General features: G+C 47.6%; 1 long non-coding RNA gene across 1 annotated transcript in view; it reads right to left on the reverse strand.

Annotated features, from left to right (window-relative positions):
- Positions 1-25,161, reverse strand: part of LOC137444263 (uncharacterized) — a 290,864-nt gene that overhangs the window by 57,313 nt on the left and 208,390 nt on the right. The window contains exon 3 of the long non-coding RNA XR_010988103.1: positions 18,383-18,484. This is a non-coding gene — a long non-coding RNA (uncharacterized lncRNA). The remainder of the gene's footprint in view (positions 1-18,382; positions 18,485-25,161) is intronic.

A 25,161-nucleotide genomic window follows, 5' to 3' on the forward strand; every position in this document is an offset into this window, starting at 1 on the left:
TAAATGGCAGAGCTGCAACCAAAACATAGCTGAGATATTTGAGCATCTATCTCAGTCCTATAGACCTTCACAGGTGAGCAAAGTCTTATTTCTCTCACCATCATAGAATCACAGAATTCTTAGGGTTGTAAGGGACCTCAAGGATCAGCCAGTTCCTATCCCCCTGCCCTGGCCAGGGACACCTCACACTACAGCAGGTTGCTCACAGCCACATCCAGCCTGGCTGCAAAAATCTCCAGGGATGAGGCTTCCACCACCTCCCTGGGCAACCTGTGCCAGTGTCTCACCACCCTCATGAGGAACAACTTCTTCCTAACATCCAAGCTGAATCTACCCATTTCTAGTTTAGTTCCATTCCCCCAGTCCTATCACTCCCTGACACCCTGAAAAGTCCCTCCCCAGCTTTCTTGTAGCCCCCTTCAGATACTGGAAGGCCACAATTAGGTCTCCTTGGAGCCTTCTCTTCTCCAGACTGAACAACCCCAACTCTCTCAGTCTGTCCTCCCAGCAGAGGTGCTCCAGCCCTCTGCTCATCTTTGTGGCACTTCTCTGGACACCTTCCAGTGCCTCCAGATCCATCTTTGACTTTTGATTTGAATCACTTGCTAATTGAGCATCTGGGCTGAGGAGGCAAAGATAGGACAAACAGGATTGAAACTTGAGGTGTTTCTCTCCTGACTTTTGAAATCCACCTCCATTGTTCCCCAGCTCTCCTCACCACACCAGTGCTGAGAATTCTCTGTCCCCACTGGTAGGAAAGCCCAGACGGTGGCTCTTTCAGCTGACAATTTCCTGGACCCTTCAGAGCGTCCTTCAGTGAGCTAATGCAAGATACATGCTCGCTGTAGGTGTCCAAGGTAACAGAAAGAGATTATGTTAAGTGCTTAGCAAGAGGCATTTTTCCATTTGCAACACTCAACCTCATTTAGCTGTAACATAGGGAGAGACAAAAAAAAATTGACCCATATGGGTCTTAATCTCACCATTTAATTGTGCCCCTGAAGTGTCAGTGTGCTGAGCATCAGAGATTTTGGCACTGTTGACATTTCTTTTAAGGGGATGACAGTTTGAAAGGATGGAAGCTATCCCTTTTATCAGATAAATATGCTCCTGAGTGATGGCAACAGCTTTACACACTGGCAAGTGACAGAGAAGAAAGAGGTGGGGGGAAAGGCATAGAAAGCAAGATAAGACAAAATAAACAAAGAAGCAGAACACCTACAAATATCACACAAGCAATCAGGTTGGAAGAGACCTCCAAGATCATCAAGTCCAACCGATCACCTAACTCTAACTAATCAACTAACCAGACCATGGTACTAAATACCTCATCCAGTCTCTTCTTAAACACTTCCAGGGATGTCAACCCCATCACCTCCCTGGGCAGCACATTCCAATGGCCAGTCTCTCTTTCTGTCAAGAACTTCTTTTTAAGATCAAGTCTAAAGCTCCCCTGGCACAGCTTGAGACTGTGTCCTCTTGTTCTGGTGCTGCTTGCCTGGGAAAACAGACCACCCCCCACCTGGCTACAACCTCCTACAACCTTGTAGACAGCAAGAAGGTCTCCCCTGAGCCTCCTCTTTTCCAGGCTAAACACCCCCAGCTCCCTCAGCCTCTCCTCACAGGGTTTGTATTCCAGACCCCTCCCCAGCTTTGTTGCCCTTCTCTGGACACCTTCCAGCATCTCAACATCTTTCTTGAATTGAGGAGCCCACAGATAAAACCTAAAGCCTCTCTCTCTGGTGCACCTGACCAATAATCATCAGTGAGGAAATTGCAAGAGCCTTACAGCTTTACCAGAAATGTCTTTAAAACAGGGAATCTTGGACAGGTAGAGGGCTGAAGCTGAAGGGAAACAAGGACCTGTGATTCATGGATTCATTAAATGGTTTGAGTGGGAAGGAACCTCAAGCATCATCTAGTTCCAACTGCCATGGGCATGCACACCTTCCATCAGGCTCATCCAACCTGACCCTGAACACCTCCAAGCAGGGAGCATCAATGACCTCCCTGTACAACCTGTTCCAGTGTCTCACCACCCTCACTGTCATGAATTTCTGACTTAACTGCTGACATGCAAGGAAGCAGCAGGATAAAGCTTGAGATGGGTGACTCCAACAGCACAGTCTCTGATGTTCCAAATGATGTCTTCTCCCACACCATTTATTGTAGTAAAGGGTTTTGTTTGCTGAGAGACTAAGCCCTTTTGGCAACCCAGTAGAGTGCTTTCTGGGGTAGCAAGACCTAAGAAGATTTTGAAAACAAGCTTTTTTTCATGGCCAGAAGCAGTATTTTCTAAAAGTGGGCTGTGGCAGAAGAGAACAGGAATGGGAAAGAAAAAGTTCTGGATGAGGATCACCAGGACTGTAGAAAACAGGAAATTTGAGATTTTAAGGGGCTTGGGGGGTGGTGGGGAATTGCCAAATGAACATTTTTCTGGATTCACAGAAACATTCAGGTTGGAAAAGAGCCTCAGGATCACCAAGTCCAACTGAGAACCATATTCTACAAGGGTCACCCCTAAACCATATCCCCAGGCACCACATCCAAACCACCTTTAAACACATTCAGGCTTGGTGACTCAACCACCTCCCTGGGCAGCCTGTGCCAATGCCTGACCACTCTTGCAGGGGAAAAATGGAATGGAATGGAATGGAATGGAATGGAATGGACTGGACCAGGTTGGAAGAGACCTTCGAGATCATCACATGCAACATATCATCCAATCCACTAATGTCCAGCTTAAACCTCCCCTGGTGCAGCTTGAGGCTGTTTCCCTCTTGTTCTGTCACTAATTACCTGTGAGAAGAGACCAGCACCAACCTCTCCACAAGGTCCTTTTGGGGAGTTGTAGAAATCCCTTAAGACTTTCAGCAACACATTGTGGCCCTGCCAATATCTTTTCTCCTGCCCTCAAATCATCTGAACAGCTAACACCTGTTGAGAAACTCAGCTGAGACTGCAAAGCATCAAAGGCACAGCACCTGACACCAAGGCAGCTGAATTTCTCTGTTTATCAGCATAGACAAGCCAGGAAGATTTCAGCAGTGAGAATTCATGGTAGTGTTTCATAGCTCAGGTCCTGTTATTCCTGATTGCCTCCTTACTGTGTTCTTTCAGGGTGTGAAAGAAAAACCCAACAGAGTTCAAATGTAGATGATGCTAATTCAATCACTTGCAGGCACCTGTCTAGCAGGTATGGATGTTAGCTTATCACTGGCTATCAAGTAGCCGTTAGGTAACTTGGCAGAGTGAGAAAATCCATTCCCAATGCAGCAACAGGGCTTCCAAAAAGCATCAAAAGGAGGGGCTCTAGAAACAGCTCTTGTGAAAAACACTGCCGGCATCTGAGGGAGCTTTTGGGCTCTGTAGGAAATTGGTTTGAGGAAGGGATAAATCCAAGGGTACACTTACTGCAGAGACAAAAATCATTACCCAGCTCAATTTGTGAACGTTTTGTTCTTACATCACACCACACTTCCTCCCTCCCCACTGACCTAATACATCCTCTGGAGAGAAATGGGAATACAAACAACATTGATCTGTCAAGCGTGTAATGGGAGGGGAGCTTTATTCTCTCTTGCCACAAGGAATGAATCAGAGGAGCTTTAGGGAACCTAATTATGTCACAGAGGAAACACTGAGATGATGATATGGATGTTTTCTTCAAGCTGTAACATGGTTTTTGGTGAGAGCATTCTGATATTTAAAAAGTGCTGCAGAACTCAACCCTGGCCTAATTCTTCAAATGATGGATTGAGGATAGAAACTGTAATTAAATATTGTGCTGCCTGCTTTGCCACAAAGACACAAAAGGCCAAGTGTCAATTTGAAATGAAACTCCTCTAGAAGCTGAGCAAACAATAAAGGGATGTATCACTAAGGAAATTAGAGCAGTCTGAGATGTTCCTCCTCCTCAGCAAGTTCCTGATGATACAGAACTGGGGGGGAGGTGGCTGACACCTGTCAGGCTGTGCTGCCATCCAAGGAGAGCTGGACAGGCTGAGAGCTGGCTGCAGGCAACCCTCATGAAGTTCAGGAAGGACAAGTGCAGCGTCCTGCATCTGGGGAGGAATAACAGCTGGCACCAGGACAGGACAGGAGCTGCCCTGCTGGAAAGCAGCTCCATGGAGAAAGACCTTGGAGTGCTGGTGGGCAGCAAGTTCTGCATAGGACAGCAATGTGCCCTTGTGGCCAAGAGAGCCAATGGGATCCTGGGGTGCACTGAGAGGAGTGTGTCCAGCAGATCCAGCCTGGACAACCTGTTCCAGTGTCTCACCATCCTCACTGCCATGAATTTCTGACTCGACTGCTGACACGCAAGGAAGCAGCAGGATAAAGTTTGAGATGGGTGAGTCCAACAGCACAGTCTCTGATGTTTCAAACTATGTCTTCTCCCACACCATTTATTGCAGTAAAGTGTTTTGTTTGGTGGCCATTGGTGGAGCAGAGAACTGGCCCAACCTCTTTCATGGGTTTAGGGGTGACCCTTGTAGAGTAGGGTTAATGGCTGGACTTGGTGATCCTGAAGCTCTTTTCCAACCTGAATGTTTCTGTGATTCTGTTGCAGCACCTTCCCACCATTTGCAGGCCCTACCATGACTGCCTCAGTTCCTCCTTTTCTCCTTTCCAGCTTCCCTCTTCTTCCAGGGATTCTATTTTAACACCTCTCTACCTGGTACTTCATTGTCTAGTTGAATCCTCACTTACTATTTCATCTGGTATCATTTTTAACAAATTCCGCCAAAAAGAACAACTTCAGGTACTGTGTCCCTGGGTGTCCTACCCTTATCTGTGCTGAACACCTTCCCAACACACCTTCACAGCTTCCAAAGACCTTTAAAGCTTGAATAAATCCTTCCCTCTGTCTGGGTTTGCACCGCCCACTTCCCTCACACTGCACCTCAAGAAGCTTTTCTTTTCAGTCTTGGTTAGCACTGAGGGATTCAATCTTTAGAAAGGGAGAAGAGATCTGAAAGGAAACATCAGTGATCTAAACATGTTTTTAAGTGTGGATCAGAGCATCTAATGAAGGCAGAAATCCCAGAATCACAGAAACATTCCAGTTGGAAAAGAGCCTCAGGATCACCAAATCCAACCAAGACCCCTACTCTGCAAGGTTCACCCCTAAACCAGAGCCCCAAGCACCACATCCAAACCACCTTTAAACTCATCCAGGCTTGGGGACTCCACCATCTCCCTGGGCAGCCTCTGCCAATGCCTGACCACTCTTGCTGGGAAAAAAATTCTTCCTAATATCTAGTCTAACCTACCCAGTCACAGACTGAAAAGTTTTAGTCCTTCCTCCAAGTAATGAGTTCAGTGCAATCAGGAAGTGCAATATGCTTCACATCCTTTGAAAAATAAACATTTATGCTTTAGATACAATCTAAATGAGCTTGGAAATGAAAATACTTCTTCTTTGGCTTCAACTTAGATGGATTGGGCATGTCTGAACATTACTGCTGCTTAATTTAAGCCAACCTATCAGCTTGGCATTGTCATCTTTCATGTGGGAAGCTGCATTTATAAAGAGCACCTTTCATCTCAGGGACAGCAGCAGAGGTCTGTTTCAATGGTGTCTTGCACACTGCTCAGGCTGGGCACCCTGAGAGCATGCAAATTCATCTTGCTTATGATAAATGGAGCCATGGATAGTGAAACTTCCATTTTCCCCCTGCTCCTGCAGCTCTTCATGCCAGGATATATAATGAAGTATTTAATACAAAGTGTTTCTTGGATCCTTTGATAACACTGAGGAAAGTGTGCAGGTCATTGACATCTTTCAAAATATGTCTGGCCTGACATTTCCTTCTCCAGGCAAAGAGGCTGCATCCAGGATTATTTCTCCCTAAGTAAGAAGGGCACCTCCCAGTTTTCTTCTGTGCTCTCATTCGTCCCCTGCACAACAAAACCCACAAAAGCTGCAGCCTCACTGCAAAGTAACTGCAAAGTTACTGAGGATTTCAGACAGCCTCTTTCAGCACTCTCTCTAAGAGGAGCACACAGAGCTCAGCTAAAGCTGAACTGCCATAAACCAGAACATAAAGACTTCTCTTTCTCTAATGCACAGGGAGTAGCAATGAGATACTACAGTCCAAGGGACTCTATATCAAGTTAGGGCTGTGCTGAGGAATGAAATTGCTGCTGTCAGTTATCTGCAGTTAAAGCCAAAGTACAGCAGGGAGAAATATCAAATGCTTTTACAGTGCCCTAATGACCACAATTCAAGAGAATTATTTATGTTTGGGAAAAAAAACCCAACCAAACAAAAAAAAAAAAAACCAACCAACCCACAAACAAACAAAAAACAAAGCCCACAGTGTGAATCTACAGCCAGGTAGAGCAGAGCTGCTGCCACCAGTCACCACAGGTCATGGGATCACAGGGTGTTAGGGGTTGGAAGGGACCTCCAAAGATCATTGAGTCCACCCCCCCTGCCAGAGCAGGACCATAGAATCCAGCACAAGTCACACAGGAACACATCCAGGCAGGGCTGGAAAGGCTCCAGAGAAGGAGACTCCACAACCTCCCTGGGCAGCCTGTTCCAGTGCTCTGGGACCCTCACAGTGAAGAAGTTCCTCCTCATGCTGAGGTGGAACCTCCTGTGCTAGAGTTTATACCCAGTGCCCCTTGTCCTACCACAGGGTGCAACTGAGCAGAGCCTGTCCCCTCCCTCCTGACCCCCAGCCATCAGATATTTATAAACATTGATCAATCAGATCCCCTCTCAGTCTTCTCTTCTCCAGAGTAAACAGCTCAAGGGCTCTCAGCCTCTCCTCATCAGGAAGTACTCCAGTCCCTTCAGCAACCTGGTAGCCCTCCCTTGGACTCTCTCCAGCAGATCCCTGTCCCTCTTGAACTGGGGAGCCCAGAACTGGATGCAATATTCCAGGTGAGCTCTCACTAGGGCAGAGTTGTTTTGGGACAACTACTTTTAGTCCCTTATCTCTTCCAATGGGATTGTTTAGAATGATCATTATTTTCCTTTTTACACCCAGTAGTGATGTATTTACATTTTACTACTTTCTGTTCAAGATTTGTGAAAACTTTTTGAAGGCAAAGCCTAAAACTACCACACCATGGCAGTGGGGCTGGAGCTAGATGATCCTTGAGGCCCCTTTCAACCCTGACCATTCTGTGATTCTATGATTCTTGCCTGCTCAAGAGAATGGTTCCTTTGCAGACACTCCTGTTTGCACACGTAACACTTGGAGAAGGCATGGAAACCTCTACTAATGCTTCTAAGATCAATACTCCTAGAGTTTCATGCATTGCAAGACTGTATTATTCACTACAGAACACAGAATTAACCAGGTTGGAAAAGACCTGAGAGATCATCAAGTCCAAACAACCAGCCAACACCATCTAATCAAGTAACCCATGGCACTGAGTGCCTCATCCAGGCTCTTTTTAAACACTTCCAGGGAAAGTGACTCCACCACCTCCCTGGGCAGCACATCCCAGTGGCCAATCTCTCTTTCTGGGAAGAACTTTCTCCTCACCTCCCTTTCAAGAAGTGATTGGTGCCAATGGGCATATCCAGAGCCTTCTTGTAATAGAGGCTCCAGAACTGCACACAGTACTCCAGGTGGGGTCTCACCAGAGTGGAGCAGAGGCAGAGAGTCACCCCTCTCAACATTACCAGAAAGGACCAAAGAAGTAGCCTGAAGCCTGCAAACAGGGCTGCATTGGTCCCTGAGATGCAGGCATAAGTTCTTCTTACTTCAGCTACCCAGAAGTGAGGCACATGGGCTAAACAAGGCAGCTCTGCTCCCAGTCTAGCCAGGGCATGAACATATGGGATGTATGAAGAAAAGTGTGGTCAGCAGGTCTAGGGAAGTTCTTCTACCTCTCTGCCCTGCTGAGGTCACACCTGCAATACTGTGTCCAGTTTGGGGCTCCCCAGTCCAGGAGAGACAGAGACCTGCTGGAGAGAGTCCAACAGAGAGACAGGAGGATGATTAGGGGACTTGAGCATCACCCCTGTGAAGAGAGACTGAGAGCCCTGGGGCTGTTTAGTCTGGAGAAGAGAAGGCTGAGAGGGGATCTGATCAATGTCTATCAATATCTGAGGGCTGGGTGTCAAGTAGAGGGGGCCAAGCTCTTTTAGGTGGTGCACAGTGATAAGCCAAGAAACAATGGATACTAACTTGAACATAGAAGGCTTCAGGTCAACATGAGGAGAAACGTTTTTACAGTGAGGTTGCCAGAGCCTTGGAACAGGTTGCCCAGAGAGGTAGAATAGAATAGAATAGAATAGAATAGAATAGAATAGAATAGAATAGAATAGAATAGAATAGAATAGAATAGAATAGGTTGGAAAAGACCTTCAAGATCATCTAGTCCAATAGGTTCAAGCTTCAACATAGAAGGTTTCACCTCAACATGAGGAAAAACTTCTTTACACTGAGGGTGCCAGAGCCCTGGAGCAGGCTGCCCAGAGAGGTTGTGGAGTCTCCTTCTCTGGAGACTTTCCAAACCCACCTGGATGCATTCCTGTGCAGACTACCCTGGGTGCTCCTGCTCTGGCAGGGGGGTTGGACTGGATGATCTCTGGAGGTCCCTTCCAACCTCTAATGTACTATGATCCTTTGATCCATAAGGCAGTACCTAGTTTCAGGGGTTAGCTGAAGACAAATTTATCACCTTCTCTTCTCCTCGTAGCTACAAAGAAAGTCCAGGTCCCTAGACAGAGTTCACAGATGGTTGTTGTTTTTTTTTGCAGGACTACATTTATGTAAGGCAAATCTGACTGAGACATAAAGAGTGGTCAATTATTGTACTGTTAATTAACTGTAACTACAATTTGCTCAGCTCCATAAAAGTGAAGATCTACTGAGTCTCTCACTGAGTATAATAATTAAACTCGACATTATGGATATAACATTAGCAGAAAGGCAATTTGCAGTATCAAGCCTGAGGGGATTTTCATCCCCTGTCCATGTCTGGTGGATTCTACATAATTTTTCCACATTTTAGAGTATTGGGTGGGGGGAAGGAGAGGACAAGAAAATGGTTGTGTACTTTCTGTCTGTACACTGTGGATGCAAGCCAGAAATAAAATGACTGCAGACATTAAAGGAGTTCTATCTACACAGAGCTCTTTTATTAGCATTCAAGTTAGCATGATGTATAGACAGAAAAATTTACCATTTAGAAGGTCAAAAAATAATCTTCATCCATTTTAGAGAGGAAGAAAATCCAAACATCTTTATGAAGTTTTTCAATGTATGGGGAAAAGAAAGGCTTCCTCCCTGGAGGTATTCAAGGCAGGTGTTGATCTGTTAGAGGGTAGGAGAGCTCTGCAGAGGGACCTTGCCAGGCTGGGCAGATGGGCAGAGGCCAAGGGCAGGAGACTGAACTCATCTAAGTGCAGGGTTCTACACATTAGCCACAACAACCTCAGGCAGTGCTACAGGCTGGGGACAGTGTGGCTGGAGAGCAGCCAGGCAGAAAGGGACCTGGGGGTACTGGTTGATAGCAGGCTGAACATGAGCTAGCAGTGTGCCCAGGTGGCCAAGAAGGCCAATGGCATCCTGGCCTGGATCAGCAATAGTGTGGCCAGCAGGAGCAGGGAAGTCATTCTGCCCTGTGCTCAGCACTGGTTAGGCCACACCTTGAGTCTTGTGTCTAGTTTGGGCTCTTCAATTCAAGAAAGATGTTGAGCTACTGGAAGGTGTCCAGAGAAGAGCAGCAAAGCTGGGGAGGGGTCTGGAGCACAGCCCTGTGAGGAGAGGCTGAGGGAGCTGGGGTTGTTTAGCCTGGAGAAGAGGAGGCTCAGGGGAGACCTTCTTGCCATCTACATGTTCATTGCTGATTTTCCTTTCCTTCCATGACACATAGGACATCTTCTTTTCTCAGCAATCAAAAAAACCCCAAACATAAATAAATCAGGCAATATTTTCCACTTCAACCAACCACCTACTACCTCAAGCTGCAGACTTATCATTCAGTTCCTACACCCTGTTCTCCAGCAGAACGGTTTTGCCTTATCTTTAACTACAGCTCTATTCAGGGGATATAGCCTGGAAAAAACAAAATGATGCTTTAGTCATGAAAGCATTGTTATAATCTAATCAATTAAGGTCTTTATGTGTAGGCTCTTTAGCTAGTTTTGACATTTAGACTTCATATTGTGTGGGGTGTTGGGTTTTTTTTGCTAGCTGTGGCATGAAGTGTGAAATTAAAATCAGGGCTTTTCCTTTGTTTTAATAATTCAGGTGGGGTTTGGGGGTTTCTGTGGGGTTTTTTTTTAGTTGGGTTTGGTTTTGGTTTTGTTTGGTTTTTAAAAAAATGAATGAAATTGGCAGCCCTAAAAAAGTCAAAGCCTGCAATCAGAACTTGTAAAATATCCCATTCTGTTCTATGACATCTCCACTGTAATCAAACAAACACAGCCAGCAGAGACTGGGGGGAACTTGATTGACTGTTTAAAGGAAAAGCTGTCAGCTTGATTGCAGGCAAGGGAATGGGCATGTTGCTAAATGCAAACTGCATTTAATTTCATGATGCAAGCAGCTTTAATCACAAGTCACAAAGAAGTTCTGCGAGCCCAACAGGAGCCAGCAGTGAGCATTTACAGCCCAGAAAGCCAACCAGAGCCTGGGCTGCAGCAAGAGAAGCATAGCCAGCAGGTCGAGGGAGGTGATTCTCACCCTCTGCTCCACTCTGGTGAGACCACACCTGGAACACTGTGTCCAGTGCTGGAGCCTCTGTTACAGGAAGGATTTGGAGGTGCTGGAAGGTGTCCAGAGAAGGGCCATGAGGATGAGCAGAGGGCTGGAGCTGCTCTGCTATGAGGACAGACTGAGAGAGGTGGGACTGTTCAGACTGGAGAAGAGAAGGATCCAAGGAGACCTAATTGTGGCCTTCCAGTATCTGAAGGGGGCTACAAGAAAGCTGGGGAGGGAGTTTTGAGGGTGTCAGGGAGTGATAGGACTGAGGGGAATGGAAAAAAACTAGAAAGGGGTAGATTCAGCTTGGATGTTAGGAAGAAGTTCTTCCCCATGAGGGTGGTGAGAGACTGGCACAGGCAAGACCAAAACTGCACTTTGCAGCAGCGGCAGTAAGGTTGTGTCCTTGCATGCTGAAGTAGCATCATAGATTCATAGAATGGTGTGGGTTGGAAAGGACCTTAAAGATCATCTAGGTCCAAGCCCCCTGCCATGGGCAGGGACACCTTTCCCTAAACCAGGTCACTCAAGGCCTCATCCAACCTGGCCTTGACCACCTCCAGGGAGGGGACCTCCACAACCTCCCTAGGCAACCTGTTCCAGTGTCTCACCACCCTCACTGGAAAGAATTTCTTCCTAATCTCCAGTCTAAATCTGCCCTCCTCCAGCTTCAATCCATTCCCTCTCATCCTATCACTAAAAGTCCCTTCCTGGCTTTCTTGTAGGTCCCCTTCAGGTACTGGAAGGCTGCTCTAAGGTCTCCCTAGAGCCTTCTTTTCTCCACGCTGAACAGACTGCACATCAGACTTGAGATAATTTTTCCCATACACTGTGGGACCTCTATCTGCCAAGCTGGAAAGTCCATTTCTTGCTGCCCTATTTCCTCCAGACAGATAGGCCTGGAGCTGCTCCAGTACACACAACTGAAAGGACCTCAGAATTACAGTGTCTGATGTGTGTTAGATATGACTCAGGAGGGGAAAGTGAGATGGAGGAGATGGACAGATGCGGCTTGTCGAGGACTGAGTTGGACCATACTGGGGCTGCTAAAGGAAGCTGCATAAACTGGGAGGGAGAGCAGCATGGTTGTCTTTCTGAGCACTTGTGCTCAATGCAGAGGACAAGGACAAAAAAATGTTGGAGGGATTATAGGTTTCATTCAGAGAGCTTGTGGTAAAACACCAGAGTGCTGAAGCAGTGGATGAGAAATTCTCACAGCAGTGACAATGTGTCCAACACAAAGCACTTCTGTTGCAGGCTTTGTTGTGTTGGCTTGGGGGGAAAAACAAGAAAAAAATAACACAACCAAAAATAAATGAATGGCTGGAGGGGAAGCTGGCAAAGCCTGGAGAGCAGTGATCACAACCTGGTTGCATTCAGGGTAGAAAAGAAAAAAAAAGAGAGAATAAGGGTTAGTTTGCTGAAGCTGAGGGAAACTGTGAGAAGAGGTGATTATTTTCTGCCTGTCAGTCTCATTTTCCTGGTTTCTCAGAGGACTCTTTAGGAACTTCTATCAGATGATTAAAAAGCCATGGGATGTACAGCTGAAGGGATGCCATGTTTGGTTAAAAGCTGCTTTTAGTTCAGCATCAAAATGAAGAAAAAGAGGGAGAAGATGAGTTAAGCAACAGATGTTGCAAAGAGGAAAAGGGGGAACAGAGAGCAGTCAGGGAAAACCCAGGGGAAACTTTTGGAGCGCAGAAAAATGAGAATGGAAGTCAAAAGGAAAGAGCTTGTAACTCTTCTTCCCCTTTAGTCTGCCCTGCTGAGACCACACCTACAATACTGTGTCCAGTTTTGGGCTCCCCAGTTCAAGAGAGACAGAGACCTGCTGGAGAGAGTCCAGCAGAGAGCCCAAGGATGATTAGGGGACTTGAGCATCTCCCCTGTGAAGAGAGACTTGAGAGCCCTGGGGCTGTTTAGTCTGGAGAAGAGAAGGCTGAGAGGGCATCTGATCAATGTCTATCAATATCTGAGGGCTGGGTGTCAAGTAGAGGGGGGCAAGCTCGTTTTGGTGGTGCATAGAGATAAGCCAAGGAACAATGGATACAAACTTGAACATAAAAGGTTTCAGCTCAACATGAGGAGAAACTTCTTTACAGTGAGGTTGCCAGAGCCCTGGAGAGGTAGAATAGAACAGAACAGAACAGAATAGAATAGAATAGACCTTCAAGATCATCAAGTCCAACCTATCATCCAACACCATCTAATCAACTAAACCATAGCACCAAGCACCCCATCCAGTCTCTTCCTAAACACCTCCAGTGATGGTGACTCCACCACCTCCCTGGGCAGCACATTCCAATGGCAAATCTCTCTTGCTGGGAAGACCTTCTTCCTAACATCCAGCCTAAACCTCCCTTGGCACAGCTTGAGACTGTGTCCTCTTGTTCTGTTGCTGGTTGCCTGGGAGAAGAGACCAACCCCCACCTGGCTGCAACCTCCCTTCAGGGAGTTGTAAAATTTTTTTAAAAAATAAAATAATAATTAAAAAAAAAGGACCAAAAGAAAACAAACAAACCAACCAACTACCCCACCCCACCCCACCGAGCCCTTAGAGCCCATCCTCATGCCGCAGTTACGGACGCGGCTTGCCGAGACCGGCCCCCCGGGTCTCCACGTGCCCGCGGGCGCCCGCCGGAGGCCGCCGGCCCGCGAGGCTTTGCCAGGCGCGGGCTCCGCTCTCGCGGCCAGCCCGTTGCAGGGCGCCCGGCCCTTCACAGGGACGAGAGAACGCTCCCCGGGGCTCCCGCCGGCTTCTCCGCCATCGGTTGCGTCACCGCACGGGGCGCCTCGCCGCGCCCGTCTCCGACTCCCTTTCGATCGGCTTAGGGCAGCGGAAGCCATCGCCCGCCCTTTCCCAACGGCGCTCGCCCATCGCTTAGGACCGACTGACCCCTGTCCAAGCGCTGTGCACACGGCACCCTGCGCTACTTCGGCCTTCCCAGCTCTCGTTTGAGCGTTTGCGCCCACCACCACGCTCCGCACCTGCGGCGGCTCCAGGCGGGCCGCGGCCCAGGCTTGGAGGCGCCGCGCAGTGGCCCCCACACTGCCAGCCGCGGCCGGGTACGGCCCCGCGCCCAGCGCCAGCCATTTGCAGGGTAGTGATTCGGCAGGTGAGTTGTTACACGCCCCTTAGGGGATTCCCACTCCCATGGCCGCCGTCCTGTTGTGGACTCTCCTTCTCTGGAGACTTTCCGAAGCCACCTGGATGCATTCCTGTGCAGACTGCCCTGGGTGACGCTGCTCTGGCAGGGGGTTGGACTGGCTGATCTCTGGATTCTGTGAACCCATGGGGCTTACCAAAATCCTATTGCTAAATGTTCAGCCCTGACCAGCAGCATGCTGCAGGCAGCTGTAGCCAACAGCTACTCTGATTTCAACCCCAGGCACAGACAGGAGTTAATACCAATCAGGCCAGTGAAAGTCACTTCACATAATTTGACTGAACTAAGACTCGTCACAACAAAGCTGATTTAATTCTTCAGCCAGGCTCCTTGTTTGCTGATTGATGTACTGTATATACATAATACTTTGGGGATTGGTTATCACACAAATACAACACCCTCTTCCCCTCTACAAACACACACACACGCACACAGCTGAGAAATTAGACACTATATAATATCAATAACCTTACAATAAACTGTTTTAAGATCATAGAATCATTCAGGGTTGGAAGGGACCACAAGGATCATCCAGTTCCAACCCCCCTGCCATGGGCAGGGACACCCCACACTAGATCAGGCTGGCCAGAGCCTCATCCAGCCTGGGCTTAAAACACCTCCAGGGACGGGGCCTCAACCACCCCCCTGGACAACCCATTCCAGGGCTTCACCACTCACGGTGAAGAACTTCCTCCTCACATCCAGCCTGAATCTCCCCACCTCCAGCTTCATTCCATTCCCCCTAGTCCTATCACTACCTGAGATCCTGAGAAGTCCTTCCCCAGCCTTCCTGTAGGCCCACTTCAGATACTGGAAGGCCACAATTAGGTCACCTCGGAGCCTTCTCTTCTGCAGACTGAACAGCCCCAACTCCTTCAGTCTGTCCTCATAGATCTCAAAGGGCAATCCATGAGGGCATCTCTTCAGTGGTTTGCACCAAAGTTCCTGCTAAGTGACACTGTCCATAATCTCTACCTGTGTTCTAGAGGCAAGTATAAAATTCCTAACACAATTTGGCTGCTGCAGCCTACAGACAGGTGTTGCAGAAGAAAATGTTTGACAGGGTTTTGATGCAGCAGCAATTCAAAACTGATTAATAGTAGGAGGCAAATCAAAAGGTTGGATTTTAGTAGTGCTTAATGATGAATCAATTTAAAGATTAACAAATGATTCACTCAAATGTGTTGTAGTAAAGCAGTGGATTAATTACAGATCCACACTAGCTTGCTACAGGGCATCCTAAATCACAGGTTCACAGGATGTTAGGAGTTGGAAGGGACCTCTGGAGATCTTCCAGTCCAACTCCCCCTGCCAGAGCAGGACCACAGAATCCAGCAGAGGTCACACAAGAACACATCCAGACAGAGCTGGAAAGTCTCCAGAGAAGGAGACTCCACAACCTCTCTGGGCAGCCTGTTCCAGTGCTCTGTGAGCCTCACAGTGAAGAAGTTCCTCCTCATGTTGAGGTGGCACCTCCTGTGCTGGAGTTTCTATCCATTGCCCCTTGTCCTGTCACAGGACACAACTGAGCAGAGCCTGTCCCTTCCTTCCTGACCCTCAGCCCTCAAGATATTTATAGACATTTATTAGATCCCCCAGCAGATCCCTGTGAAAGTTATTCACAGAGTTGTTAGCTGTTGGAATGTGCTGTCCAGGGAGGTGGTGGAATCACCATCCCTGGAGGTGTTCAAGAGGGGACTGGATGTGGCACTTGGTGCCATGGTTTAGTAGTCATGAGGTGTTGGGTGACAGGTTGGACTTGATGATCTTTGAGGTCTCTTCCAACCTTACTTATTCTATGATTCTTGAACTGGGGAGCCCAGAACTGGATGCAATATTCCAGCTGAGGTCTCAGCAGGGCAGAGCAGAAGTGAAGGAGAACCTCCCTGGATCTGCTGGACACACGCCTCTCAATGCACCTCAGGGTCCCATTGGCCCTCTTGGCCACCAGGGCACATTGCTGTCCCATGCAGAACTTGTTGCCCACCAGCACTCCCAGGTCCTTCTCCCCAGGGCTGCTCTCCAGCAGATCACCTCCCAGCCTGTACTGCTGCAGTTTATTCTTCCTTCCCAGGTGCAGGACTCTGCACGTAGCCTTGTTGAACCTCATTAGGTTCCTCTCTGCCCAGCTCTCAGTCTGCCCAGCTCTCAGTCTGTCCAAGTATCACTAAATGGCTGCACAGCCTTCAGCCAAGTCTCCCAGTTTGGTACTGGCAGCAAACTTGCTGAGCAGACACTGTCTGTTCAAGAAGCTGTAGCTGTGGTGCTTCAGGATCTAGTTTAGTAAATGCAGCTTTCATTTGCTTTCAGCTGAGCTGGTCTGGCAAAGTTAATGGCTGGGGGGAAATTTCAACCCACCACATCATGGTGGTTGGGTGATGGTTGGACTCAGTGATCTTTAAGGTCTTTTCCAGCCTTAGTGATTCTATGATCTGCACCTGCAGCACCACATCCTGGCCGTGCTACTCTGGCCAGCTCCTCCCTGCCCATGCTGACACATGGGGCGGGGTTGTGCTGGAGAGGCTGGGAGAGGCTGGGTGAGGCTGCAGCCCCTCCCTTGCAGGGGGGAGGGCAGATTTCGGCAGTGGGTTGTGAAGTGGCAGTCTGAAAATCGGACTCGGGAAAGTCTGCACCTGCTCCAGCTGTTTGCAAAGTTAATATGTGTCTAAAGTTTCAATTTGCCTCTGAGACTGCCTCAGCCTCTTCAGGAATCTGGCAGAATAGACAAAGAAAGTACATTACTTTTATTCTTAATTAAGAAATTCCAAGGAAGTATTTAACCTGGGACCTTCCAAAATGAGATGTGAAAGTAGTTAATGAAAATGAGTATCCAGTTTGAATCTGTAGAGGAATGAGCAAAGCTTTTCTGTAAAATGAGCTACACTGGAATGTAGCTTTATGGTGCTGAAATCTTGGAGGGACACTCTAAAGGCAATGAAATCTGGGCTATTAAGCTACTTATAAATGCAATGTCTTTGTTTCAGCGCTCCTCACAAGGTCTTTTCCCAGTTTGCTGAAAAAACCTTTCTGCACAATCCCTTGCTTGCTTTCACAGATGTGGTAGTTTCAGGCTATGCCTAGAAAAATTTCCCACAGATCTTGAACAGAAAGTGGTAGAAGGTAAACAAATCACCGTTGGGGGTAAAAAGGAAGATAATGATAAGTTCTAAGCAATCCCATTGGACAGGTTACCAACAAAGTGGGTTTGTATAGATTAATGTTCTCCATTTTCTCTTCCTCCACTCTGGCTGGTGCTCCTTCTGGCTTTGCTGACCTTGGCTGTGTTCTTTGTTGTGGCTAAGTGCTAACAACTAACTCTGCTCTTTCTCTTGTCCCTTGTGTGCAGGGGAGTAGAGGGAAGGGGGCAGGGAGTGGGGAAGCTATTATTAGCCCCCTGGTTTTGCATTGGATGTGGTCTGCTCTGGTGAGACCTCACCAGGAGTACTGTGTACAGCTCTGGAGCCTTCAATGTAGGAAGGACGTGGACCTGATAGAGGGGGTCCAGAGGGGGTTGGAGCAGCTCTACTATGGGAACAGGCTGAGGGAGCTGGGGTTGTTCAGCCTTGAGAAGAGAAGGCTCTGGGGAAACCTAAGAGCAGCCTTCTGGTACCTTAAGGAAGGATAGAGAGAGACTGTTTGCAAAGGCCTGCAGTGACAGGACAAGAGGCAATAGCTTCAAACTAGAGAAGAGCAGATTTAGATTGGATGTTAGGAAGAAGTTCTTCACCGTGAGGGTGGTGGAACATTGGAACAGGTTGCCCAGCGAGGTGGTTTGGGCTCCTTTCCTGGAGATACTCAAGGTGAGGCTGGACAGGGCCCTGGGCAACCTGATCTAGTTGGGGATGCCCCTGCTGACTGCAGAAGGGGTTGGAGGTCTAACCCAGACCATTCTTTGATTCTGTAGTTCCATCATTCTGTGGTTCTATCATTTTTTGATTCTGTGATTCTCTGTCATTCCAAGGGTGTCACTAGACCATATTTCTTCCTCATTCAGACTTATTTATCAACTTAACCAAACCTAAGGAGTGATGAAAAAAAATAAACAAGACAAAACAAGAAATGTGATGTGATAATGAATCAGAAGGTTAATTGCTGGAACTGAAAAGAGACTTGGAGACAATTGGAGTATTGATTCAGATTGGATGTTAGGAAGAAGTTGTTCCCCATGAGGGTGGTGAGACACTGGCACAGGTTGCCCAGGGAGGTGGTGGAAGCCTCCTGCCTGGAGGTTTTTCAGGCCAAGTTAGATGTGGCTGTGAGCAACCTGCTGTAGTGTGAGGTGTCCCTGCCCATGGCAGGGGGCTTGGCACTGGATGATCCTTGGGGTCCCTTCCAACCCTAACAATTCTGTGATTCTGGGGAAAGTGTTTCCATTTTTTTCACAAGTTTGCCACACTTCCCCTTTCCTATGGCTTCTATTGCCTCTTCATAACATTGCTTAGGGTTTTTTATTACCAGGTTTTGGAAAATAATGGGCATGATTTCTACAATAAGAGCATCTATTAAGTGGCTGCAGGATGTAAAATAGAGTTACATTACCTTGAGATGATTACATATCTCTCTTTCGATGCGTTTGTCAGCTTCAATTTTTCTTTGCTTTTCAGATTTCTGCTATTTAATTATCAGGGATTCTGTCACAGACTGGAAAAAAAAGAGATTTATGATAACCATTGGATTTATTTTGCACATACGAACTAAAAGTCAGGGCTGTTTAGATGGAAAGGAATCCCGGTAAGCAGGAGAGAGGGAATGTCTTCTAGCTCTGTGATGGTGCGTTAATTCTTGTCACACCTGGGAGAACACATCAGCATGTCTTCAGTGTAGAGGGCAGCTTTTCTTAGTTGCCTCTACAGGCTCTTTTCACAGAATCACAGAAACATCCAGGTTGGAAAAGAGCCTCAGGATCACCAAGTCCAACCATTAACCCTACTCTACAAGGGTCACCCCTAAACCAGAGCCCCAAGCACCACATCCATTAGTGCTGTGGCTCAGTTGGTAGCACACAAGACCCTTAATGGGAAGGTCATGGTTCAAGCCTGCAGTGGGCAGTAGTATCGTTCCTACTCTAGTCACAAGATTTGTGGTGACAGGTTGGACTGGATGATCTTTGAGGTCTCTTCCAACCTCAGTGATACTGAAATACCACCAAACCACCTCTAAATACATCCAGGGATGGTAACTCAACCACCTCCCTGGGCAGCCTGTGCCAATGCCTGACCACTCTTGCAGGGAAAAAATTCTTCCTAATATCCAGTTTAAACCTACCCAGTGGCAGCTTGAGGCCATTTCCTCTTGTTCTGTCACTAATTCCCTGTGAGAAGAGACCAGCACCAGCCTCTCCACAAGGTCATTTCAGGTAGTTGTAGACAGCAAGGAGGTCTCCCCTCAGCCTCCTCTTCTCCAAACTATTATCCATCCCCAGCTCCTTCAGTTGCTCTCCATCAGATTTATTCTCCAGGCCCTTCCCAGCTTCCTTGCCCTCCTCTGCCCTGGCTCCAGCACCTCCACATCTCTCTTGTACTGAGGTACCCAAAGCTGGACACAATACTCAAGGTGTGGCCTCAGCAGAGCTGAGTACAAGGTCTCTGATCTCAAACTTCAAAAGCGCTTTAAATGTCTTTTGTTGAGGTCTCCTAATCCACCTTCCAACACTAATTTCTGTCCTTCTGGAGAAGCTGGGATGGCTTTGTGTGGCACACCTCACTGATGTGAAAGGCAGGCTGAATTCCTAACCACAGTGTGCTAAGAGTGTCCTAGAAATGTGATCTTAATACCAAAGTCATCTCCTGTGACCACTGCTGAAATTAATTCTGTCTTTTCACAGAATCACAGAAACATTCAGGCTGGAAAAGAGCCTCAGGATCACCAAGTCCAACCATTAACCCTACTCTATAAGGATCACCCTTAAACTAGAGCCCCAAGCACCACATCCAAACCACCTTTAAATGCATCCAGGGATGGTAACACCACCACCTCCCTGGGAAGCCTGTGCCAATGCCTGACCGTTCTTGCAGTGGAACAGGGGTAAGCACTCCTTTCATTTTCCCCAGCTGCAATAGCTTTAATTGCTTGAATGTTATCACAGCTGTGAATCTCAGCTAGCTGTCAAATCATTAGAAAGCTGGAGAACTGACTGCTGTGAGGAGGAGCTTAAAGCAGTGTGTTGTGGATGCAAATCTGGCATGCCTGAGAATGACAAACAAGTCCTGTGGTATTTCTGCTATCTACTGTTGCAGGATCGTTTTCAGTGATTAACACACTTGGTTAATTTTTCCTAAGTACTGAAGTTAACACTTCCCTACTTCCATGGAATTGGAAATTGCCAACACAGAAGTGATTTTTTTTCTTCTTTACTGATCACCTACAGCACATCAGGAGATCAAGATCTCCAAAGTGACCTTGTATTTTAGATAGCATCTTTTCTGTTGGAAACTGAAGACCATAAATAAGATCACAGAATCAATCATGGAATGGTCTGTGTTGGAAGGGACATCCAAAGGTCATCTAGTCCAACCCCCTGCAGTCAGCAGGGACATCCTCCACTACATCAGGTTGGTCAGAGCCTTGTCCAGCCTGACCCTCCTGGGATGGGGCCTCAACTACCAGTGAAATACCCCAAATGGTTAAAAATGTGATAATTCAGTCATTAGAATTTTGATGGTCCAAGAAAGGAAGAGAGGAAAAGATGCATGGAGCTGTACACACATTATCATAGCTGCTGGAAAAAGCACAGTCATTTCTCACCCCAGAGGAAAGTTCTCCCTGGGTGGAGGGGCTCTTTTTCACTGATGAGATGAGGGCCACAAAGAGTAAGTGCAGCAGCACCTCATCACAGAATTACAGAAACATTCAGGTTGGAAAAGAGCCTCAGGATCACCAAGTCCAACCATTAGCCCTACTCTACAAGGGTCACCCCTAAACCAGAGCCCCAGGCACCACATCCAAACCACCTCTAAACACATCCAGGCTGGGGGACTCAACCACCTCCCTGGGCAGCTTGTGCCAATCCCTGACCACTCTTGCAGGGGAAAAAATTCTTCCTACTGTCCAGTCTAAACCTACCCAGACATAGCTTGATGCTGTTCCCTCTTGTTCTATCACTAATTACCTGGGAGAAGAGACCAGCAACAGCCTCTCCACAAGGTCCTTTCAGGTAGTTGTAGACAGCAAGGAGGTCTCTCCTCAGCCTCGTCTTCTCCAGACTATCCATCCCCAGCTCCTTCAGTTGCTCTTCATCAGATTTACTCTCCATGCCCTTCCCAGCTTCCTTTCTCTCCTCTGCCCTGGCTCCAGCACCTCCACATCTCTCTTGTATTGAGGTGCCTAAAGCTGGACACAACACTCAAGGTGTGGCCTCACCAGAGCTGAGTCCCAGGGCACAATCCCCTCCCTGCTCCTGCTGGACACAGCATTTCTGATCCCAGCCAGGATGCCTTTGGCTTTCTTGGCCCCCTGGGCACACTGCTGGCTCCTCTTCAGCTGCTTGTCCATTAGCACCCCCAGGTCCCTTTCTGCCAGCAGCTTTCCAGCTACACTGCCCCAAACCTGTAGCATTGCTTGGGGTTGTTGTGACCCAAGTGCTGGACTTGGCACTTGGCCTTGCTGGAGCTCCTCCTGGTAACATTGGCCATGGATCCAATCCATCCAAGTCCCTCTGTAGAGCCTGCCTACCCTGGTGCCATCTGCAAACTTACTGCTGACTCACTCTGTGTCTTCATCAAGGGCATCAATAAAGATGTTAAACAAAAGTGGTCCCATCTCTGAGCCCTGAGGAACACCACCTAAGGGTCTGCCTTTGCACATTTCATTTTTTTGGTGACTTGTGGTTGATGGCTGATTTGTGGAGGCAACTGTGTCAGCCTTGAGCTGGTAACTGCTTGCTAATTGCTAGGTTCTCACTGCTTGTTTTCAATGCAATGTCTAGAAGGCTGGTGCTGGTGGAAGAAGGGTGGTGATTAATGGTCTTATGTTGAAGCCAATGAGTACTAACAGACTCTCAGTCCTGATGATCAAGAGGTCACCCATATGCTCCAGGAATCCAGCAGTTACTAATTAATTGAACAACATAATTAAGATGAACTTGGAACAAATGTTCTCCACCCTACTTAGTTGAATGATTCCGTCTTCTGTTTTGGGCTGAAAAATCATTTGTGCTAGAAAGCCTGACTAATGTCACTTCTTACCTGCTTTACAGCTAGGTTAAAATAATTCTTACTGTTATGTTTGTGAACTTGGCTTCTTTTCTAGTACCTACATTTCTTCCTAACAATTTCAGCATTCACAGAATTCCATACTCCAAAACACAGAGAAAATCAACACAATGAAGCGTTTGTTTAAACTATCATAGAAACAGAATGGCTTAGGTTGGAAGGAACCTTAGAGCTTATCTACTTCAATGTCCCTACCATGGGCAAGGACACCTCTCAACCAGACTCAGCTGTTCAAGGCCTCATCCAGACTGGTCTTGAACACCATCTACAACAGAATCACACAGAATCACAGAAACTTTCAGGTTAGAAAAGATCCTCAGGATCACCAAGTCCAACCATTAACCCTACTCTACAAGGGTCATCCCTAAACCACAGCCCCAAGCACCACATCCAAACCACCTTTAAACATATCCAGGGTTGGGGACTCCACCACCTCCCTGGGCAGCCTGTGCCAATGCCTGACCACTCTTGCAGGGAAGTATTTTTTCCTAATGTCCAGTCTAAACCTACCAAGTTGTAGCTTGAGGCCATTTCCTCTTGTTCTATCACTAATTACCTATGAGGAGAGCCCTCCCTGGGCAACCTATTCCAGAGTCTCACCATCCTCACAATAAAGAACTTAAGATCCAGTCTGAACCTGCTCTCCCTCAGCTTTAAACCATTCCCCCTTGTCCCACTGCTTGACACCCTTATGAAAAGTCCCTCTGCAGCCTTCCTGTAGGATCCCTTCAGGTATTGGAAGGCTGCTCTTAGGTCTCCCTGGAGCCTTCCCTTCTCTAGGCTGAACTATCCCAGCTCCCTCAGCCTATCCTCACAGCAGAGGTGCTCCAGCCCTTGGATCATCTTTGTGACCTCCTCTGGACCTGCTCCAGCAGCTCAGTGTCCTTCTGATGGCAACACCAGAACTGGACACAGTATTGGAGGTGGGGTCTCACCAGAACAGAGACAAGGGTCAGAATCCCCTCCCTTGGCTTGCTGGCCACACTGTCTTGATGCATTCAGGACACAATTTGCCTTCTGGGCTGTGTCAGGCACTGCTGGCTCATGGTGAGCTACTCAACAATCAATACCACCAAGTCTCTCTGCAGAGCTACTCTCAAACCACTCTGCACCCAGCCTGGATTTGTGCCTGGGGTTGGCCCAGCCTTGCACTTTGATTTGTTGAACCTCATGCAATTGTCACTGGCCCATTTCTCAAGCCTGTCAAGGTTCTTCTGGATGGCATCCCTGCCCTCAAGTGAGTCCAGAAGTATGTAGCTAAGTTTTCTTCAGGCAAGACACTCACACAGTCAGCTCAGCAAGTACAAAACAGTAACTGTGTCTGAGGATCCAAGGCTTCTCCTGAAACATGTGCTGAAGTGAGTACCACACTGGGATAGAAAAACCTATGGCTGAGAAAAAAAATCACTTTTAAAAGCAGAGAATTCATGGCATGTACACTTCTAAATGAATGATGCCTGTTCTCTTTAGCTGCTCATAGAACCTTCATCCCTAGAAGGGTTAGTGTCATTAAAGTTAACCTGTGACCAAAAGCTGAAAAAGGACTTTTGGTTGGGAAGATGAAACAATCATCTGGAATGTACAATATATTGAACTGGATTGCAGCACTTGCTTCAAAGCTCAAGGACACTTCACCATCTATAATTAGAAGGGCTCTCAAAGGGCACAGACAGAATCTTTAGATTGAGATAATTGGCACTTCTTTTAAAACAGCCCCAAATATGCAAGCCTGGATTCTTTTTAAGCCTTTAAAGGAAAGTAAGGGGAAGACAGGTAAAAGCCAGCTCTGCTTTTGACTTCACTACTTCACAGCAGTCATATGTCAGCCAAATGTGACCTTCCAGTATCCGAAGTGGGCTACAGGAAAGCTGGGGAGGGACTTTTGAGGGTGTCAGAGAGTGACAGGACTGGGGGAATGGAACAAAACTAGAAATGGGCAGATTGAGATTGGATGTGAGGAAGAAGTTGTTCCCCATGAGGGTGGTGAGACACTGGCACAGGTTGCCCAGGGAGGTGGTGGAAGCCTCATCCCTGGAAGTTTTTGCAGCCAGGCTGGATGTGGCTGTGAGCAACCTGCTGTAGTGTGAGGTGTCCCTGCCCATGGCAGGGGGGTTGGAACTGGATGATCCTTGAGGTCCCTTCCAACCCTGACAATTCTGTGATTCTAAATAGTGCAACAAATTGCTCTGTTTGGATTTTAAGCTGTAATTTTGAAGTCTAATGCTGACTGAATGAGATTTCCAACCTTAATTGAGATGTCTGAGCTTTTACAGTCTTTATGGAAATATTTCCCCTTTGTTCCTGAGAATGCAAATAAAGATATCCCTTTTTTTTTTTTTCCTTTTCCCAAGCTGAAATAGAGCCTCCCCATACCACAAAACTGATGGGCTACAACAGAAGCTAATCCTGACCTTGGAGGAGGAAGCTTACAGGTGGGAAGACATTTAGAGGAGGGCTGAAGAGAAGCTGTGTCTTCCTTCTCAACACTAAATGGTGAGTGGTGGACATCGAGGTTTGAATCCTGTGAATAACACACTAATAGTATTGGAACAGCAATGTGCCCTTGTGGCCAGGAGGGCCAATGGGATCCTGGGGTGCATTAAGAGGAGTGTGTCCAGCAGATCCAGGGAGGTTCTCCTCCCCCTCTACTGTGCCCTAGTGAGCCCCCACCTGGAATATTGCATCTGGTTCTGGGCTCCCCAGTTGAAGAGGGACAGGGATCTGCGGGAGGGAGTCCAACAGAGATACCAGGATGCTGAAGGGACTGGAGCACTGCCTAGTGAGGAAATCCCTGGGGCTGTTTAGTCTGGAGAGGAGAAAACTGAGAGGGGATCTAATAAATCTTTATAAATATCTGAGGGCTGGGGGTCAGGAAGGAAGGGACAGCCTCTGCTGTTGTGCCCTGTGATAGGACAAGGGGCAATGGATAGAAACTCCAGCACAGGAAGTTCCACCTCGACATGAGGAGGAACTTCTTCACTGTGAGGCTCACAGAGCACTGGAACAGGCTGCCCAGAGAGGTTGTGGAGTCTCCTTCTCTGGAGACTTTCCAGCCCTGTCTGGATGTGTTCCTGTGTGACCTGTGCTGGATTCTGTGGTCTTACTCTG

Source organism: Melanerpes formicivorus, unplaced genomic scaffold (assembly GCF_026170545.1).
Source record: "Melanerpes formicivorus ecotype bairdi unplaced genomic scaffold, bMelFor1.0.p_v2 SCAF_11, whole genome shotgun sequence".
NCBI lineage: Eukaryota > Metazoa > Chordata > Aves > Piciformes > Picidae > Melanerpes > Melanerpes formicivorus.